The sequence below is a fragment of the Salvelinus fontinalis genome, chromosome 9 (assembly GCF_029448725.1).
Source record: "Salvelinus fontinalis isolate EN_2023a chromosome 9, ASM2944872v1, whole genome shotgun sequence".
NCBI classification, from domain to species: domain Eukaryota; kingdom Metazoa; phylum Chordata; class Actinopteri; order Salmoniformes; family Salmonidae; genus Salvelinus; species Salvelinus fontinalis.
The window spans coordinates 26,274,989-26,291,119 of NC_074673.1; positions in this window are offsets into that span (position 1 = coordinate 26,274,989).

The window sequence follows — 16,131 nt, forward strand, 5'->3', positions numbered from 1 at the left end:
GAAGTGCATAGAAGATGTTGTTCCCACTGTGACAGTTAGAACTTATCCAAACCAAAAAAACATGGATAGATGGCAGCATTTGCGTAAAATTGAAAGCGCGAACCACTGCATTTAACAATGGCAAGGTGACTGGGACCATGGACATGTACGAACAGACCAGCTTTGACCTCCGTAAGGCAATCAAAGAGGCAAAACAATAGTACAGGGCAAAAGTGGAGTCGCAATTCAATGGCTCAGACCCAAGATGTATGTGGCAGGGATTCCAGACAATCACGTATTATAAAGGGAAAGCCAACCACGTCGGGGACACCGACGCCTCGCTCCCGAACAAGCTCAACACCTTCACCTGCTTTAAGGAAAACCACATCGAGATGCCGACGTAGGCCCCCGATGCTTACGAGAACTGTGTGCTCTCGTTCTCTGTGGCCGGCGTGAGTAAGTCATTTAAGTGTGTTAACCCTTGCAAGGCTGCCGGCCCAGACGGCATCCCAAGCCGCATCCTCAGAGCATGTGCAGACCAGTTGGCAGGAGTGTTTACGGATATATTACATTTTTCCATATCCCAGTCTGTTGTTCCCACTTGCTTCAAGATGTCCACCATTGTTCCTGTACCCAAGAAAGTGAAGGTAACTGAATTAAATGACTATTGCCCCATTGCACTCACTTCTGTCATCATGAAGTCCTTTGAGAGGCTAGTTAGGGATCATATCACTTCCACCTAACCCAACATCCTAGACCCACTACAATTCACATATCGCCCCAACAGATCTATGAACGACGCAATCGCCATTGCACTGCACAATGTCCTATCCCACCTGGACAAGAGAAATATCTATGTAAGAATGCTATTCATCGACTACAGCTCAGCCTTCAACACCATAGTACCCTCCAAGTTCATCACTAAGCTCAAGGCCCTCGGTCTGAACCCCTTCCTGTGCAACTGAGTCCTGGACTTCCTGACAAGCCGACCGCATGTAGTGAAGGTAGGCAACAACATCTCCGCCACGCTGATCCTCAACACAGGGGCCCCACAGGGGTGTGTGCTCAGCCCCCACCTGTACTCCCTGTTCCCCCATGACTGCGTGGCCATGCATGTATCCAACAACGATGAGAAATCCAACAGGGAGGAGGTAAGAGCACTGGCGGAGTGGTACCAGGAAAATAACCTCTCCTTCAATGTCAATAAAACGAAGGAGCAGATCGTGGATTACAGGAAACACCAGAGAGAGCATTCCCCCATCCCATCCACATGGAGATATATATATACAGTGGGGAGAACAAGTATTTGATACACTGCCGATTTTGCAGGTTTTCCTACTTACAAAGCATGTAGAGGTCTGTATTTTTTTAAATCATAGGTACACTTCAACTGTGAGAGATGGAATGTAAAACAAAAATCCAGAAAATCACATTGTATGATTTTTAAGTAATTAATTTGCATTTTATTGCATGAAATAAGTATTTGATCACCTACCAACCAGTAAGAATTCCGTCTCCCACAGACCTGTTTGTTCTCCACTCATTACCTGTATTAACTGCACCTGTTTGAACTTGTTACCTGTATCAAAGACACCTGTCCACACACTCAATCAAACAGACTCCAACTTCTCCACAATGGCCAAGACCAGAGAGCTGTGTAAGGGCATCAGGGATAAAATTGTAGACCTGCACAAGGCTGGAATGGGCTACAGGACAATAGGCAAGCAGCTTGGTGAGAAGGCAACAACTGTTGGCGCAATTATTAGAAAATGGAAGAAGTTTAAGATGACGGTCAATCATCCTCGGTCTGGGGCGCCATGCAAGATCTCACCTCGTGGGGCATCAATGATCATGAGGAAGTTGAGGGATCAGACCAGAACTACATGGCAGGACCTGGTCAATGACCCGAAGAGAGCTGGGACCACAGTCTCAAAGAAAACCATTAGTAACACACTACACCGTCATGGATTAAAATCCTGCAGCGCACGCAAGGTCCCCCTGCTCAAGCCAGCGCATGTCCAGGCCCGTCTGAAGTTTGCCAAAGACCATCTGGATGATCCAGAGGAGGAATGGGAGAAAGCCATGTGGTCTGATGAGACAAAAATAGAGCTTTTTGGTCTAAACTCCCCTCGCCGTGTTTGGAGGAAGAAGAAGGATGAGTACAACCCCAAGAACACCAACCCAACCGTGAAGCATGGAGGTGGAAACATCATTCTTTGGGGATGCTTTTCTGCAAAGGGGACAGGACGACTGCACCGTATTGAGGGGAGGATGAATGGGGCCATGTATCGCGAGATCTTGGCCAACAACCTCCTTCCCTCAGTAAGAGCATTGAAGATGGGTCGTGGCTGGGTCTTCCAGCATGACAACAACCCGAAACACACAGCCAGGGCAACTAAGGAGTGGCTCCGTAAGAAGCATCTCAAGGTCCTGGAGTGGCCTAGACAGTCTCCAGACCTGAACCCAATAGAAAATCTTTGGAGGGAGCTGAAAGTCCGTATTGCCCAGCGACAGCCCCGAAACCTGAAGGATCTGGAGAAGGTCTGTATGGAGGAGTGGGCCAAAATCCCTGCTGCAGTGTGTGCAAACCTGGTCAAGAACTACAGGAAACGTATGATCTCTGTAATTGCAAACAAAGGTTTCTGTACCAAATATTAAGTTCTGCTTTTCTGATGTATCAAATACTTATGTCATGCAATAAAATGCAAATTCATTACTTAAAAATCATACAATGTGATTTTCTGGATTTTTGTTTTAGATTCCGTCTCTCACAGTTGAAGTGTACCTATGATAAAAATTACAGACCTCTACATGCTTTGTAAGTAGGAAAACCTGCAAAATCGGCAGTGTATCAAATACTTGTTCTCCCCACTGTATATATACTACCGGTCAAAAGTTTTAGAACACCTCAAGGTTTTTTTTTGTTTTTTTTTTACTATTTTCTACATTGTAGAATAATAGTGAAGACATCAAAACTATGAAATAACACATATGGAATTATGTACTAACCAAAAAAGTGTTAAACAAATCAAAATGTATTTTATATTTGAGATTCTTCAAATAGCCACCCTTTGCCTTGATGACAGCTTTGCACACAATTGACATTCTCTCAACCAGCTACATGAGGTAGTCACCTGGAATCCATTTCAATTAACAGGTGTGCCTTCTTAAAAGTTAATTTGTGGAATTCCTTTCTTTAATCCGTTTGAGCCAATCAGTTGTGCTGTGACAATGTAGAGGTGGTAAACAGAAGATGGTCTTTTACCAATTAGGGCTAAGTCCATATTATGGCAAGAACAACTCAAATAAGAATAGTAGGTGTTCTAAAACTTTTGACCGGTAGTGTATAAATATATATATATATATATATACACACATTATACTGTATGAATATATATTTATATTCCAGTCTCTGACATTACTCATTCTGATATTTCTTAATTGCTCTTGATTATGTGTGTATTGTTTTCAACATTTGTATTGCTAGGTATTACTGCACTGTTGGAGCTAAAAACACAAGCATTTCGCTGCACCTAACATCTGCAAATCTGTGTACGCGCCCAATAAACTTTGATTTGATCATCAAGATCTATTTTCATCAATGCAGCCAGGAGGGATGCCCCACTGCTCACCCAGATCATCAGAGGCAGTTTACAATACATCACTGCCACGCTATAAACAGGGATTTACCCTGGACCCGCTACTTACCCCTCAAATGGAGCGGCAACAGCAAGCATTTCTCTCCATGTCAGCACACACACAGCCTCCCCACGAGATTACAGTGACACAATGACCCCTATTTTTCTTCATTTTCTGTGGAGGACACCTGCTGTCATAACCCATGTAGCCCTGATAGCAGCCTAGCAGGCTCGCTCAGTTGACTCTGTGCCTGTGGGGGAAAGGGTCCTCTAGCTCCTCTTGACCGAGGGATTATTTAGGGGTCAGTGCTCACCTTTAACAGCTCAATTACTCCCGGGTGGTCGATTTTGTTAACCGTGTTTCAGATCTATCCCACTGTTTCCACGCTATGACAAAGTCACATTGCAAACGTAGGATATTGGCTCAGAGACTGGCTACACATGGCAGCAGCTGTCTTGGATATGATATTTCTCAGACGTCCGAGTATATTTCCTTTATTGCAGTTCAGGATAATTTTTTGTAGCTGCCCTTTCATCTTAGAATTGTTTGTCCCTCTGACAGTGGTATTTATAACCCCTGTTTGTGTGCCCTATTATGACCCTTGTTTTAACCTTTAAACGTCTCCAGAAAACACAGCAAAACAAAGCAAAAACAAAAGTGATCCCCAAACAGGGTTTTGGGCCGCATCTACCTACACAGAACACTGCTACATTAAAACACAAAGCTAGGCCAAGGAAGATATCCAAGTTATTCTGTACTGTACAAGGCAAGCACACACAAAGGAGTTTGAGCTGCCAAAAACACTGAGGGGGTGCGTTGCTCTCAACTGTATCTCTCTCTGGTCCTCCATTCCTGCCTTTCTGTTATATTGTACCATCCATCCTCAACTCTAACCAACATAATGCCCACACATCTCCCTTAGACGACTAATCTTGAATTTCTGTGGGGGTTTAGACCGCCATTAAGAGAATAGTGATTTTTTACTGTGGGTGATGTAAGACTCCCTGGGTCGCCCTGTTGCCTCATGCCCACTATTGCAACTTGGACTCAGGGGTAGATGTAACATAGTAAACAAAGATCCAGGACCCTCAAATTTGTATGATATGTTACATTTGGTATGGTGTGTATTAATTTGTGGATGTCCATCATCCATTTCATATGATATGTTACGAATTGCAACCTTTGGCTTGCTAGACGTTCGTGTTATATGCCTACCCATCCACCCCGACCAACCATCTTTGCCTTAAGTAACCTTCTGTCTTATGTAACCATACCAAACTTAACATATCATTTTAATATGAGTGGCCTGGATTTTTGTTTACTATGTTTCGTCTAGTCTGTGAGACCAGCCTGACTATTGAGCTTGCACCCCCACATTACTTGTGACAGATCACCCCCCCCCCCACACACACACACACACATACACAACCTTTCTTATGAGATCTGGGCTCAGTAACTTCCTGCACTATTTATTTTCTTTGAGGTTTGTTCTGTCAATCAGATAAGCTGTCAGTCAGACTGTGACAGGGAAAAGTACAGCTCTCTCTGAGAAATAATTTTATCTATGAGGGAAAGTTAACTTCCTTGAGTTCCTCTATGCTCTGTCTGAGTTGAGTGAGTAAAAAGCACCCCTCAGAGCAGGCTCCGTTGCAAGATAATATGCAGGTGAAAGGAAATCTCATTTCAACCTACCAGTATGCCAACAGTGAAAATTAAATTTGATTCAGCAAACAACCTCAAGGGCACACAAGGCAAGCTTTTCCTCTAATGTAATGTGCTCCTAAACTGTTCTATGAATTTATTAGAAAACCTGAGCAATGTTATTCTGCTTGGTTTCCAGTAATATGCAGTACATTAGATTTTAGTCATTTAGCAGACGCTCTTATCCAGACTGACTTACAGTTAATGCATTTAAGAAAGCTAGATGGGACAAACACATATCTCAGTCATAGTAAGTATATTTTTCCTCAATAAAGTAGCTATCAGAAAAGTCAGTGATAGTAGAATACATTTAAATAAAATTGCAAGTGTTAGTTCACGAAAGGCAAGGGTGTTAGTTTTTTATGGGGATGTGAGAGGGCTGTGTTATTACTTAAAATACTCTTTGAAGGCCTCCCGAGTGGCGCAGTGGTCTAAGGCGTCACTACAGACCCGGGTTCGATCCCCGGCTGTGTCGCAGCCGACTGGGAGACCCATGAGGCAGCGCACAATTGGCCCAGTGTCGTCCAGGGCTCTAGCGAGTCCTTGTGGTGGGCTGGGTGCATGCATGCTGACTTCGGTTGCCAGCTGTACAGTGTTTCCTCCAGCAAATTGGTGCGGCTGGCTTCCAGGTTAAGTGAGCAGTGTGTCAAGACGCAGTGCGGCTTGGGTCATTTTGGAGGATGCATGGCTCTCGACCTTCGCCTCTGCCGAGTCTGTACAGGAGTTGCGGCGATGGGACAAGACTGTAACTACCAATTGGGGAGAAAAAGTGGTAAAAAGTACAAAAAAAGAAAGATACTCTTTGAAGAGATAGGGTTCCAGAATTTTTGGGGGAAGAAGTTTTCAGTAATATGCCAGTAATATAGAAACAAATACAGTTTATACCCTACAAATATATTTAATAGTTTGAAATATAAGTTGTTTATTAATATAGTTTAACTTTATACAATGTGACATTCATTTAATTGGCCAGTCTCTTAGCCTTAGTTTATTATCTATGTTTTGAGTATCTTCAAAGTTTGTGTAGAGATGTTGTTTCAACGTTTCGTTACTACAAAATCCTACATTCTGTGATCAAATTGAAATTGAACTAAATTAATTAATGAAAAGTTACAGTAGATCAAATCTCAGGTCACAGAGGACTCTATGGACATTTTTTTTATTTATTTTTACTTTTATTTATTCAGGGGAACCCTTTGAGACCAAGGTCTCATTTACAATGGTGCCCTGAGGACAGCAATACAACACATTCAAAATGATCAATAAAGATGTAATAAATTACACATTACAGAAACAACATTACAACATCAAATACCACAAATACAAGTATTTACATTAAATCCAAACAGTTCCAATTCTCATTAAAGTCATTCAACATTAAAGTCCTAAATTGCCCTAGAAGCACCAGAGAGTCAAGATGTAGGGAGTTTTGTAGGCTATTATAAAAATGGGGGGCACGAAAATTGAAGGCGTATTTTCCCAGATCGGTATGTACTAGTGGAACCTTGAGAGTTAACCATCCCTGTGAACGGTGGTGTCTCATTTTTTAAAATTTTGACAGTGAAGTGAGGTAGGTCAGAAGCTTGTGTAGTAGAGCTTTGTAAACAAAAATGGAGTAATGAAATGATCTACGGGACTTTAATGAGGACTATCAATTTGAGCATGGCTGGGCAGGGGGCACCTAAGGTGATGATGGTTTGTGTGGGTGGGTTTTACATCTCTGTGTATTAAATGTGTTTCTTCTGGCATGTAATCATCTATGTGTTTTGCTTTAAACATGACTGTAGGATTGTTTTTAGAATGGGAGCTCACTTATAGATGATCTCATTTTGACTCCACTTGTGCTCAGGAACATCAGTTACTCCTCACCCGAAAGAAACGGAAAGCATAGATTGACCATAATGGGATGTGGGTTGTTTGCATGATACAACCTTACCTCATATCCTTTAAGGATTTTATTTTTCAACTACAAGATGCTCATGTGAATGGACAAGTCTATATTTGAATACTGTTCAGAACAGAACTCAGACATTTACAGAGTCTCCGAGGTCTGCCGAGTTTCATCGGCTCCGGGAAAGGTGAGTCGGCAGACCTCGGAGACTCTCGGGGGAACTCGGGTAAGCTCAGATTCTCTCAGGGACGTAGACGCCGGGGACTTCCGGGGTTTCTCGGAGGCACGGTGGGATCCTTGGGCAAGCGATTGTGACCAGAATCAGACCTCCTCTCCCTCCTTCGTTCCCGTAGCCGCCCATCGATCCGGATGATCAAGGCGATAAGCAAGACCTAGACTGTCTCCAGCCGAATGCTTATCGAACTTAACAGACAGAGTTGTCTGTATTGCGGAACTGCCGGTCATTATGTGTCTACCTGTCCATTGAAAGGACCAGGCTCATCAGTAGGTACGAGTACATCAGTAGGTACGAGTACGAGTACGGTTTATGTTCATCAAGTCTTCTCAGGCTCCTGTGGTATTGGGTTTTTTGTGGCTCCAGTGCCACAACTGGACTGCTGGTACTATCATGGGCTGGAGCCCGTTCTGCCATGCCCATTGCCTGGGGACGTCTTCCTGTGGGCTCGGATGTTTGTCCCAGATGCTGCCCGCTCCTCGGTCCTGGAACAGGCTCATTCCTCCAGGCTTGCCTGCCACGCTGGCTCCCGTCAGACCCTGGCCTGAGACAACACTTATGGTGGCCCAACATGGTCCCTGACGTCTCTGCGTTCCTAGCCGCCTACACTGTTTGTGCTCAGAACAAGACTCCTCGGCAAGCTGGCTGGCCTCCTTCAACCTCTTCCTGTCCCTCACCGTCCCTGGTCACATATATCCCTGGATTTCGTCACTGGTCTCCCTTCGTCTGATGGAAACACCACTATCCTCATGGTGGATAGATTTTCCAAAGCTGCCTATTTCATTCCCCTCCCCAAGCTACCTTCTGCCAAGGAGACGGCCCAGCACATGGTGCAGCACGTCTTCCGGATTCATGGACTTCCGGTGGACATGGTCTCCAACCAGGGTCCTCAGTTCTCGTCCCGGTTTTGGAAGGCGTTCTGCACACTCATTGGGTCATCGGCCAGCCTGTCCTGTGGGCTTCATCCTCAATCCAACGGCCAGTTGGAGTGTGCCAATCAGGACCTGGAGACGACTCTTCGGTGCCTTGTCTCGGCCAACCCCACCGCCTGGAGCCAGCAACTCGTGTGGGTGGAGTTTGCCCGGAACACCCTTCCCTGCTCAGCCACTGGGCTCTCGTCCTTCGGGTGCTCTGTGGGTTATCAGCCCCCACTCTTCCTAGAGGAAGAGGTCAACATACCCTCAGCCCAGATGTTCATCTGCCGCTGCCGGCGTACCTGGAAGAGAGCTCGGTTCGCTCTTCTCAAGACCACCTCCAGGTATCGTCGACAGACAGACCGCCATCGGACCCCGGCTCCCCGCTATCATCTCAGGCAGAGGGTATGGCTGTCCACTCGGGATCTAACTCTCCGGGTAGAGTCCTGCAAACTTTCCACACGTTTTATCACCCCTTTCCCCATCTCCAAGATCCTTACCCTCTCTACTGTTCGTCTTCTGTTGCCCCCCACCCTCCGTATACATCCGACGTTTCATGTATCAAGGATTAAACCTCTGTCTCCTCTTTCCAGGAGGAAATTTATACCTGTGTTTTCTGTTTGTCTGTTGCCAGTTCGTCTTGTCTCGTCAAGCCTACTAGCATTTTTCCCCGTACTCCTGTTTCTTGTTAGTTCCTGTTTTCTAGTTCTCCCGGTTTTTGACCATTCTGCCTGCCCTGAACCTGAGCCTACCTGCCGTTCTGTACCTCTTGACACTGCCCTGGATTACTGACCTCTGCCTGCCTTGAACCTGAGCCTGCCTGCCGTTCTGTACCTCTTGACACTGCCCTGGATTACTGACCTCTGCCTGCCCTGAACCTGAGCCTACCTGCCATTCTGTACCTCTTGACACTGCCCTGGATTACTGACCTCTGCCTGCCCTGAGCCTGAGCCTACCTGCCGTTCTGTACCTCTTGACACTGCCCTGGATTACTGACCTCTGCCTGCCCTGACCCTGAGCCTACCTGCCGTTCTGTACCTCTTGACACTGCCCTGGATTACTGACCTCTGCCTGCCCTGACCCTGAGCCTGCCTGCCGTTCTGTACCTCTTGACACTGCCCTGGATTACTGACCTCTGCCTGCCCTGACCCTGAGCCTACCTGCCGTTCTGTACCTCTTGACACTGGCCTGGATTACTGACCTCTGCCTGCCCTGACCCTGAGCCTACCTGCCGTTCTGTACCTCTTGACACTGCCCTGGATTACTGACCTCTGCCTGCCCTGACCCTGAGCCTGCCTGCCGTTCTGTACCTCTTGACACTGCCCTGGATTACTGACCTCTGCCTGCCCTGACCCTGAGCCTACCTGCCGTTCTGTACCTCTTGACACTGCCCTGGATTACTGACCTCTGCCTGCCCTGACCCTGAGCCTGCCTGCCGTTCTGTACCTCTTGACACTGCCCTGGATTACTGACCTCTGCCTGCCCTGACCCTGAGCCTACCTGCCGTTCTGTACCTCTTGACACTGCCCTGGATTACTGACCTCTGCCTGCCCTGACCCTGAGCCTGCCTGCCGTTCTGTACCTCTTGACACTGCCCTGGATTACTGACCTCTGCCTGCCCTGACCCTGAGCCTACCTGCCGTTCTGTACCTCTTGACACTGCCCTGGATTACTGACCTCTGCCTGCCTGTCGTTTGCCTGCCCCCTGTTTTGTAAATAAGCATTTGTTATTTCGAACTGTCTGCATCTGGGTCTTATCCTGAGGTCTGATATTATTAGAATGATTCACTGTCCTGGTTTTATGGTGAGAATGTCCGTGGCGCGCACACAAGCAACTTCTTGAGAAGTGTGAATGCGATCTGTAAGATGGTTCCAATATGTAGGCCTACATAAAACATTATATTTGGGAGCAGTATAAGGGTGAGTGGACATTCTCCCTTTCTCTTTATATTGGATCTTTGTCCAGCTACTGTAAAAATGTTAGATGGGCTTAAAACCCTCCATAGTCTGCGTTGTTTTAATACTATATGCCCAAGGGAAGCAATTACGGTGCCTGTAAGTATATTTAGACATCGCCTATTTAAAAGAAGTTAATTTGTTTAATTGTTTAAAATTTGAATTATTTCCTCTCTTTTTAGTGAATTTAATCTTTTAACATTTGGCATGTCCATGCTCAGCCATAATGCAATTTACAGTAGGCCTATCCCCTCTATCAGTGCGAATGCTATGTATATATTTCAACATTGAAGCCATGAAATTAATCAGAACAATGTGTACTGCAAACAGGTTCAGGTTAACATATTTAGCAAATATGGGATAGGTCTACATTTTGTTATTTTGTTTCTGTAAGCTGTATAATAAACTATAACTAACATTGGAATTGGAGTTGATTCCAAGGCAATACATGAAAGACCGTAAATACACAACTTGAAAAAATCACATATTTAGCCATGATGCACGTTCTGATTGGCCAGTGAAGGACCAAGACTCGAAGCACCAACAACTAGTTTATTCATCAAAACTCAGCCCTTTCGCGCCCACGCCAGCAATTGCGCTGATATGTTGTCATAGAAAAAGGAACATAAATCTCTGTCTCCCCTGGACAGAATAGACACCTGACAGGAGAGACCAAACCAGTAATTGTGTGTTCAGACCCCAATGACTTGTCCTCACCCCTGTCTGGCTCATATTGTTTGGGCAATTCCCTCCCTCCCTCCCTCCCTCCCTTTCTCTGTCCCCCCCATCAGCGCTGCTCTCTGGTGCATAATTGGGGCCATTAACACAGCACATCGCTCTCCAGACACCAACAGCCCAGCCACCTCTCTCTCCTCTCCTCTCCCCTCCTCTCCTCTCTCTCGCCAACTATTTCACACTCACAGTCACAGGGCTCGCATCCATTATATTCACAGGCAGGAGTAATGGGCCTGGCAAATTACAGCCGAGCACACTAAGCAGCCCCACAGGCTCAGCCAGTCAGGCAGCTGCCAGGGACTCACCAGGGACACCAAGCAGCACATAGCCTGATTCTACATGCCCCCTGATCACATGAGGCTGGAGGGGCAGTGAGGAATCTTGCCTGCATCTGTTGATTGTGATGGTGAGAGATGTGGGATAGATAATCAGTGTTTTGGGATTCTGGTCAGTGGCAAAATGTTTTCTGGAGAGGGGTGTATGGGCCCAAGTGAAACAAAGGGAGATTTTGGGCAAACAGTTGGGCTAGCTTAATTTCCTTACATCATTTCATTGGTGAGCTTGTAGAATATTTAGTTATGCTGTTTTTCATTCCTTACTGTACCATGTGCTGTTTTAATATCTTCCTCTGTTAAGATCCCCTTTTTTTTTGCATCACACACACACACACACACACACACACACACACACACACACACACACACACACACACACACACACACACACACACACACACACACACACACACACACACACAATTAGGCTGATCCATTGCCAGTCTTATCACTCCCACTTTCACCCTACAAACTAGAAAGTGTGTTTGAGGGGTGTTCTTTGCTATCACTTTTGCGTGTTTGAGCTCTCAGGGCCGGTGTGTGTCCATTCTTAAATAGGCATGAGAACCTGCAGCAGCTGCTCATCTCTAACATCTGTGCAGTTATCGATCCACGTTCCGGCCTCCCTGTGACAAGTTGAATTTAAAACAGATAGAAATATGTGATAGTTGATACATGTGTGTGTGCGTGCGTACATTTACTTATATGTGTGTGTGTGTGTGTGTGTGTGGATGTGTGCGTGTGTACTGTGTGTGTTATTGAGTGACATAAAACTCAATTACACATTTGATCCATTATATTTCCAAATAAACCTTCAAAAATGGACTGTGTTTTCTTTCTTTCTTTCTTTCTCTCTCTCTCTCTCTCTCTCTCTCTCTCTCTCTCTCTCTCACACACACACACAATGAGTTGGGGAACCTAGATTTATAATGAAGTGTTCCTGTCTGCAGTGTATCAGTGTATCTAGCAGTGAATTATACTCCTGATTATGCACTGAGACTGCCCTTTGTTCTAGTGAAGGTGAGTTGTACAGCTTGTCCCCTGAGTATTTATGTCTTCTTTAATGTAGTTATTTAATGTCATAATGTAATGTATTATAGAATCATTTATGAAAGCTGAGGGTCACCTTGCAAAAAAATAGGACTAAATATATATCCTTATAAAAAATTGTACATGTTTATCACCTCAGCAGAAATCTTTTAAAATCAGATGTTCTATTTTCATTGGATTAAGTTATTTTTCATTCCTTATACTGTTTGTGGCAAATCTGTCCTCTCTTCTAAAACATGTAAAAACAACAAAGACTTCAAATACATTTTGACAACATTAAACCACCATGAACATAAAGGACTATATGGTAGGTAAGAAAAATTCCTCTCAAGCTTTGGGAAAGCTTTTCAAATTACTTTTTAAAGTCTGTTTATTTTTGCATACCAACTGCATTTTATGGCCTAAAGCTGTTTCAGATTACAGTCATAACTCATTTCAGTTATGTATCTGTGCCAAATATATATTTTTCTTTCTTTAGATTCCATTTGAACAAAAAAGGTCTGTTATGAATATTTACAGTAACGTTGCCTTGTTGTCTCTGATTACACTACTTTTGCAAATCAGACCTTTTTTGTGGTGCGCATGTACTCTGAATACCACAAATCCCTTTTTAAAACACAGCATTAGGAAAGCATATCATCAGGAAATAAGGAGAATGACCGAAACCTAGAGCAATGATTATTAAAAAAATATATATCTGGAGATCAGCTGAGAAAGTGTCCATTTAAACCCATAGATTCATGGAGTGCCTAGTGGGAAGAGCATTGTGCCAGTAACCGAAAGATCTCTGGTTTGAATCCCTGAGCTAACTAAGTTAAAAACTTATGTGCCCTTGAGCAAGGCATTTAACCCTAACTGATCTGTATAAGAGCATCTGCTAAATGACAAAAATGTAAAATGTATGTTCTATTGGCCCAGTACACATCCTTAGGATTAGGCTATCAAATTAAGCTCTGCATTGAAAACAGATCCAGAATGACACGGGATCAACCATTGGATCCATCAAATCAGTAAATAGTTTTGAACTAAGTATTTAAAGGGTAAAAAAACAAACATAACACAAGTCCAATGCTGTTAGGGGCCTTGTCCATTTGGGTCCAGTTTTTCCTCCTCACTCAGCCCAGTGTCCATTGTTTTCGGTCCAGACCCCATGGCCTCTCCTCTCTCTGTATCGGCGGCTTTTCTCCGACGCACAACCACCACAGCTGCTATGACCACCACGACTACAAGCCCAGCCAGCACTCCACACACAGCAATTACCATTGTGTTGGAGTCATTGTCTGGTTCTGGTTCCGGTGATGTGTTGGGGTCGGTTCCTCTGCATTTGACTATGTCCTCTGGTTTCTCTCTTATCAGAGTCAGAGAGGTCACCTTTTTAGAAATGCATGTGTCTATGTTGTCCTCTATCCAGATGATGTCCTTGTTGCCATCATCATCATTGCCCTCAGTGTATTCATCATCATCAAAACTGCCTGCGTAGTCGTAACCGTCAATATAGTCTAGGCTGCCCAGAACCACGCACCAGAATTCCCCGAGGTCCCCCTCGTTGAGGTCAGACAGTTGGAGAGAGGAATCCTGCTCAGAGAAAACCACTCTGCCCCTCAGATCAGCAGGAATGGCAATAGTTTTATCATTCGAGTCCAGAATCAGTTGTTCTTCTTCCAGTGGTCTTCTGTAATACCACTGCACACGGTGAGACTCCTCTTTGCCTTGGGAACATTGTAGAACAGCATCCCCTCCATCAGAAAACTGTCTCTCAGTGGGTTCTCCACTGGGGCAAAGAACCAAGGCATACTCAGAAACAAGTAGTGAGGCAGAGAAACATTTATATTCCCCAGAGTAGTTGGCAGAAAGTACATGAACAACCAATGAGAACTTCTCATCATCATCATCACCACTGACCAACATGTCAGACTTTACTGACTCAGAGTTAACATTGCCCATTGGTGTCTCCCATTTCTGATCATGGCTCTTCGCCTCAGAAGGACAGGTGAGAAGCACTTTCTCTCCCACAGATGTGAAGACAGTCTTGGGGTTGACATAGTCAATGTTGGGGATGTACATGTTCTGAAAGCTGAGGCATCTCTGTCTATCCATCACCAGGCAGTAAAAGTGATGACTGTCCTTCAGAATGCTACCAGAAACATTGAGAAAAACGCCTCTGTCCTTCACCTCGATGACCCCCTGTAGCTCCTCCTGTAGGGGTACCAGAGACACACTGGTGTCCAGGAAAAGGTTAGCCTTATATTTGGGGAACACCTCATGGTACCATCGAATGGTCTTCCCCTCCAGACTTGTGGCAGTGATGTTACAGTTCAGTTCTGCCCCTCCGTCTGGCCGCTCAGAAATCTCAACAGAGCTGATTTCCAGGTTACACACAGACAGCACGTGTTCATGCTTGTTGGCCAGCGCCTTGTCCTTCCAGCATTCCCTCCTGTACATGCCTGAGTCGGACTGTCTGAGCTGGCTGATCTGGAGGCCCAGCAGCTGGAGCTGGTAGGTGAGTTTGATGCGGCCCTCGAAGTCTGTGGGAGGCGAAAGGGGTGCCGTCTCATCCGAAGAATTAACCAGTAGCTGGTCTCCCTCAAGCGCTGATCTGAAAACAGTGATGTAGTCGACTCCAAAGCAGTATCCCATTTCTATGACACCTCCCTCTGTTCTGAAGATGGCCCCTGGTACCGCTGGCGCCTCACAGTAGGCTGTGTTGACTATAAAGAACACTAGCAATTCCCTAACAGTGGTCATTCTGTTCTGTACTTTACTCCTTGTCCATGTGGTAGTCACACTCTGGGGATGTGCTCTCCAACTATGCCAACTCAGAGTAACCTTTTATGGGTTGTCAATGAGATCCTCCCCCTTAGCCCATATCTCAGCTCCCTCTTCTCCCTCCCCCACCCCCACCCCCACCCCTCCACACCCAGTCATGCACACACACAAAGAAACACACACACACACACACACACACACACACACACACACACACACACACACACACACACACACACACACACACACACACACACACACACACTTTCTCTTTCATTATTTTAGCTAGGGTGGACCTGAGTATGAAAAAAGTGTCAGGTGTAGGTGTAAAGTCATCAGAGTCATTCTTCTTTCATTCTCTACTCTGTGAACAGCGCTAAGAAGACAGCAATAAGTGTGTGGAAAGAAATATGAATTAAAAGTCATGTTCCCTGATGTCACTTTGCAGTGTCTATGCATGGTTGGACTGGTTTGACTCAGTCATGGGTGCAGTTTATTACCATGCCAAAGGCCTCTGAGGGTGGATCCAAGTGTGTGTGTGTGTCTCCTTGCTTGCATGCAGGCATGAGTGCATGTATGCAAGTGCATATGTGCATTGTTATGTTCCTCGCCATTGTGCAAAGAGCTGGAAGTTGCAACTTGCTCTGTATTTGGCACGATTTGATCAGTTTGTTGTTTGATGATAGTCATTTAGTGTACATGGTGTAATACAACCAACGCCAAATCCAAAGCCAAAATACTTTGGTAGGTTATGGATGGGCAGAATAGCATGCAGAAACATCATTCTGCTGCACCACATTCTACATGTGGCTACATTGTACAGTAAGGCTTTGATTTTAGGTAACCGTTTCATTTCAGACCGGGCACATTGCAAGTTGCAATTTTTTAATTTCTTCACACAAGGCATTTTTTCATTTCTAATTTTAATCC